Here is a 6,076-nt window from a genome sequence, read left to right as displayed (position 1 = left end):
TGGTCTCGATCTCCTGACCTTGTGATCCGCCCGTCTCGGCCTCCCAAAGTGCTGGGATTATAGGCTTGAGCCACCACGCTCGTCCAGGAAGTATATTATTAAAAAGTGTCTCCTGTAGGCAAGGGAGAGGAGAGGAAGGTATAAATGTTCAAGGACACCTGCAAGGGTAACCATTGATATAAAATAGATGTCCTATTCACAGCATTGCAGTCGAAAAATATCCCAAGTTAAACAAAGAGGAATATAGTTCATGTGTTAAAACTACTAAAATAGGCCGGGCGTGGTGGCTCACACCTGTAATCCCAGCATTTTGAGAGGCTGAAGTGGGTGGACCATGAGGTCAGGAGTTCGAGATCAACCTGGCCAACATGGTGAAACCTCATCCCTACTAAAAATACAAAAATTAGCCAGGCATGGTGGCGCACACCTGTAACCCCAGCTACTCAGGAGGCTGAGGCAGGAAAATTGCTTGAACCTGGGAGGTGGAAGTTGCAGTGAGTCGAGATCGCACCACTGCCCTTCAGACTGATGACAGAGACTCCATCTAAAAAAAAAAAAAAACCTACTAAAATACATTTTTGCTAGGTGAAATGGAGTACATGATACAAAACCCGGTAATGAAGATGAGACATATCTTGCAATGCAGAATCCACATGAAAATCCTATGTACCTGCATTCTCCTGGTAAAACAACCCCATCAGGTATGGAAGGTACATTTTACCAGAAACTCTAAGAGACTTTGGGTCTTGATTTATTTCCTTTTTTCCTTTCTTTTCTTTTCTCTTTCTTTCCCTCCCTTCCTCCCTTCTCTTTCTTTTTTTAACTGCATTCTCCTGGTAAAACAACCCCATCAGGTATGGGATGTACAATTTACCAGAAACTCTGAAAGACTTTGGGTCTTGATTTCTTTTCTTTTCTTTCCTTCTCTCTCTCCTACTCTCCTTCTTTCCCTCCCTCCCCCTTCCTTCCCTCCTCTCCCTCCCTCCCTTTCTTCCTTCCCTCCCTCCCTCCCTTTCTTCTTTTAACTGCAGTCTCCTGGTAAAACAACCCCATCAGGTATGGGATATACATTTTACCAGAAACTCTGAAAGACTTTGGGTCTTGATTTTCTTTCTCTCTTTCTCTCTCTCTCTCTCTCTCTCCCCCCCTTCTCTCTCTCTTTCTTTCCCTTCCTTTTTTTTTTCTTTTTTTTGAGACAGAGTCTTGCTCTTGTTGCCCAGGCTGGAGTACAATGGCATGATCTTGGCTCACTGCAACCTCTGCCTCCCAGGTTCGAGCAATTCTCCTGCCTCAGCCTCCCAAATAGCTGGCATTACAGACGCCTGCCACCAAGCCTGGCTAATTTTTGTATTTTTAGTAGAGATGGGGTTTCATCATGTTGGCCAGGCTGGTCTTGAACTCCTGACCATGTGATCTGAACACCTCGGCCTCCCAAAGTGCTGGGATTATAGGCATGAGCCACCGCGCCTGGCCTGGGTCTTTGTTTCTTTACGACCTTGTACTTTTTTGCATGCCAACCACACTTGACTTAATGTGTTTTAATCTTTAAAATGGTTTGGGACCTAAAATTCACATAAGAGTTTGACATTTTTATTTGAAGTTCTCATCTTATTGTACAAAAATGGCAAACTGATTCTAAAATTCATATGGAAACGCAAAGGATGTGAGATAAAGGTTTGACATTATTTTCAAAGTTCTCATCTTTTTGTGGAAGATTCCGAAATTCACATGGAAAAGTGAAGGACTTATAAAAAAGAACCGGCCGTGTGCAATGGCTCACGCCTGTAATCCTCACACTTTGACAGACTGAGGTAGGTGGATCACCTGAGGTCAGGAGTTTGAGACCAGTCTGGCCACTACAGTGAAACCTGGTCTCTACCAAAAAATCCAAAAATTAGCCGACTGTGGTGGCGGGCACCCGTAATTTCAGTTACTCAGGAGGCTGAGGCAGGAGAATCGCTTGAACCCGGAAGGCAGAGGTTGCAGTAAGCCGAGATTGTACCACTGCACTCTAGCCTGGATGACAGAGCAAGATCCTGTCTCAAAAAAGAAAGAAAAAGAACAAAATTGGCAGACTAATACTACCTTATTTCAATAATTATTATAAAGCTACTGTAACAAGATGGTGTGATAGTGGTGTCAAGAAAGGCAACTAGAACAATGGGACAGAATAGAGTCCAGAAATAGATCCACACGTATTTGATCAACTAATTTTCAACAAAAGTATTGGTAGAGCAAAGATAATCTTGTTCAACATGTGGTGCTAGAATAATGAATATCCATTTGCAAAAAAAGGAACCTCAACCCACAGTTTCACCATACGTAAAAATCAACTCAAAATAGATAATAGAATTAAATATAAAACCAAAAACTATAACACTTCTACAAGAAAATAGAGAAGACTTTTGCTACTTTGGATTATTAGGCAAATGTTTCAGAACTCAAGAAAACAACTTGATAAACTCACCATCAACATTTAAAGCTTTTGCTCTTCAAAAGATATTATTAAGACAATGAAAAGCCAAGCATCAGACTGGGGGAAATATCTGCCAATCATAAATCTCATAAAGGCCTGTATGGAGAACAGAGGACCCCAAAAGCACAATAGTAAGAAAACCACTTAATAAAACATGTTCAAAGGTTGAATAGACCCTTCCCCAAAAAAGATATACAGATGGCAAATAAGCACGTGAAAAGATACTCAACATTAAGTCATAAGTGAAATGCAATGAAAACCAGGAGATACCACCACATACCTTTTGGAATGGCTCAAAGACTGATCCTACCAAGTATTGGTGAAGATGTAAATAAACTGAAACTCTCATACACTGCTGACGGAAATCTAAAATGACAGAACCACTTTGAAAAACAGTCTGCAGTCTCTATAAAAAGTTAAACACATGTCTACCATATGACCCAGTCCATTCCACTCCTAAGGTGGAAATAAAAGCATATGTTCATTCAAAGACTTCTACATGAATGTTCATAGTAGCTTTATGTGTAATAGCTAAAAACTGGAAACAGGCCAAGTGCAGGGGCTCATGCCTGTCATCTCAGCACTTTGGGAGGCCAAGGTAGAAAGATCGCTTGAGCCCAGGAGTTCAAGATCAGCCCTGGCAACAAATTGGGACCCCATATCTATATTAAAAAAAAAAAATTGGCCAGGTGCAGTGGCTCACGACTGTAATCCCAGCACTTTGGGAGGCCGAGGCCAGTGGATCGTGAGGTCAGGAGATCGAGACCATCCTGGCTAACACGGTGAAATCCCATCTCTACTAAAAATACAAAAAATTAGCTGGCACCTGTAGCCCCAGCCACTCGGGAGGCTGAGGCAGGAGAATCGCTTAAACCTGAGAGGCAGAGGTTGCAGTGAACTGAGATTTTGCCACTTCACTCCAGCCTGGGCAACAGAGCGAGACTGTCTGAAAAATAAAAGAAAAAAGAAAGGGATGGGCGGATTTGCCCCCTTTGCCCTGCACCCAGCCATTTCGTACTGTCAGCCGCTTCTCACCATCTGCTTGCAGGACTGGCAGGGTCAGGGCATTCGTGACCATCTTAGCATCCGCGGAGCCTGTGGCTAATTCAAATCAAACAGAGTCAGACAGCTGAGAAGAAAATTATAGAAACAAAGTAGTTATTATTTTCCATTAAAAAAAAAAAGGAAATAGTGCCCAAAAGAGCAATGTTCCTAAGGAAATCCAGTGCTTTTTGTGGTGTCTTCTCTAAATGACAAACCCTCTTTGGCAAAAGAAAACAATTAATGCAACTAGAACTGCCTTTTGGGAGCAAAGTTTAATTCTGACCCAGAATTATAATAATTTCTGAAAGTTCTATTAATTTCACCACACTGTGTAGGAATTACTCAGGCTTTTCCCACCCTGTAACTCCTAAAAAACCAAAGTGGCTAACCATATCTGGCATAACAGAGGAAGTAAGGTGCATTTCCCCGTCATCAACCATCACAGAAAAGCACACTTAATTTGCATCTCAAGTCGTCTGGAGTAAAGTCTATGTTGCTGGCAATAGTTGTGTTATCCTGACTTCTCTTTCCCAAGCCCTGTTCTCTGTAACAGAGATGTGTTGTGAAATGCTGTCACTTGCTTCTCCCTTTCTTTCCTTTAGGAGCACCCGGCCAGTGGAAGCCTCGCAGGTGCAGGCAGTCAGCGACGTTGTGGGCGATATAGTAGAGGTTCAGCATGGCCGCGGGGCTGAGAATGTCCACTTCTGGTTTCTTCTGTTTCTTCCCATGAGACTTGCCCTGGCCTTTTCCTTTTTTCCCTTTAGCTGGCTTTCAAAGACAAATATAAATATGGGAGGAGGGAAGTTAGTTTTTGTTTTTTCTTTTTTTGAGACAGGGTTTCACTGCCATCACCTAGGCTGGAGTGCAGTGACATGCTCTTGGCTCACTATAACCTCCACCTCCTGTGCTCAAGTGATCCTCCTGCCTTGGCCTCCCAAGTAGCTGGGATTACAGGTGTGCCCCACCACTCCTGGCTAGTTTTTGTACTTTTAGTAGAGACAGGGTTTCACCATGTTGGGTAGGCTGGTCTCAAACTCCTGGCCTCAAGTGATCTGCCCACCTCGGCCTCCCAAAATGCTGGGATTACAGGTGTGAGTCATCGTGCCAGGCTGAGTTAGTTTTTATAAACTTGGTATCATTTTCAGTATTTCTGTATTGAACAAGGAAAAAACATTCCTAAAAGGAAGTAAGTCAAAACAGCAGCCACAACAGTTTGCATTGTCGTGTCTTCTCTAAATGACAAACCCTCTTTGGCAAAAGAAAACAATTAATGCAACTAGGACTGCCTTCTAAGAGCAGCTTAATTCCGACCCAGAATTATAATAATTTCTGAAAGTCACATGCAATCTAATTTGATAAATGTTTATTAAGCACCCTGATTAAAAGAGACCCAACCTAATTCAATGTGTGGCCCTTGTTTGCATTCTTATTTGAACAAGCTGCAAAAAGAGGTCTTTGAGTTAATCAAGGAAATCTGATCATGTCAAGGAATTATTAGTAATCCTGTTAGGTCTGACAATGGCAGCAAATCACAGAAGAAAATGTTCACACGTTTCTGAAGTACACACTGAAATCTGCAGGGATGAAATCAAAGAAGGCCTGAGGTTTGCTGTAAAACACTGCAGCTTCCCTACTGCCCCCCACCCAGAAAAAACAGATAAAGCAAATGTGGCAAAGTCCTAATCATTTCTGAATCTGAGAAATGAATATGAGGAATTTACTTTACAATTCTATTTTCATTTATGTTTGGAAATTTTCATAATACACATTAAATTTAAAACAAGTTTGATAATCAGGATGCAAATATGTATGTTGGCACTTGTTTTACAAGTAGTCTCTACCTCATTAAGCAGTCATGAGGTTTAAGTGAGACACAAATATAAGATACTTAGCACAGGCCGGGTGCGGTGGCTCATGCCTGTGACCCCAGCACTTTGGGAGGCGGAGGCGGGCGGATCACCTGAGGTGAGGAAGTTCAAGACCAGCCTGGCCAACAAGGTGAAACCCTGTCTCTACTAAAAATGCAAAAACCAGCTGGGCGTGGTGGCACGTGTCTGTAATCCCAGCTACTCAGGAGGCTGAGGCAGGAGAATTGCCTGAACCCAGGAGCTGGAGGTTGCAGTGAGCCAAGATCACACCACTGCATTCCAGCCTGGGGGCTAGAGCGCGACTGCCTCCCCCTCGCCCCCACCCCAAAAAAAGACACTTAGCACCATGTCTGATGTGAGATAATTACTCAATAAATGATGATTGTCATCACCTTCCCTTTTTTTTGGAGAAAGGGTCTTGCTGTGTCACCCAGGCTGGAGTGCAGTGACACAAACTCAGCTTACTGTAACCCCGACCTTCCAGGCTCAAGCGATCCTCCCACCTTAGCCGTCCAAGTAGCTGGGATCACAGGCATGAGCCACCATTTCTGGCTAATTTTTTTTTTGGGGGGTAGAGACAGTCTTGCTATGTTGCCTAGGCTGGTCTTGAACTCCTGTCAAACAAGCCTCCCAGCTTGGCCTCCCAAAGTGCTGGGATTACAGGCTTGAGCCACTGTGCCCCTGTGCC

The 6,076-nt window shown here is 43.3% G+C and overlaps 1 long non-coding RNA gene across 1 annotated transcript in view; it reads right to left on the bottom strand.

The window, feature by feature from the left end:
• Positions 1–3,604: 3,604 nt before the first annotated feature.
• The window catches only part of LOC105510015, a 12,523-nt gene continuing 10,051 nt past the window's right edge, over positions 3,605–6,076 (bottom strand). Inside the window, exon 2 of the long non-coding RNA XR_001001508.1 lies at positions 3,605–4,288. This is a non-coding gene — a long non-coding RNA (uncharacterized LOC105510015). The remainder of the gene's footprint in view (positions 4,289–6,076) is intronic.

This window comes from Colobus angolensis, unplaced genomic scaffold, assembly GCF_000951035.1.
Source record: "Colobus angolensis palliatus isolate OR3802 unplaced genomic scaffold, Cang.pa_1.0 Scaffold182, whole genome shotgun sequence".
Classification (NCBI taxonomy): Eukaryota; Metazoa; Chordata; class Mammalia; order Primates; family Cercopithecidae; genus Colobus; species Colobus angolensis.
The sequence above is the reverse complement of the archived record's forward strand: the minus strand, read 5'-3'. Positions and strand labels throughout refer to the sequence as shown.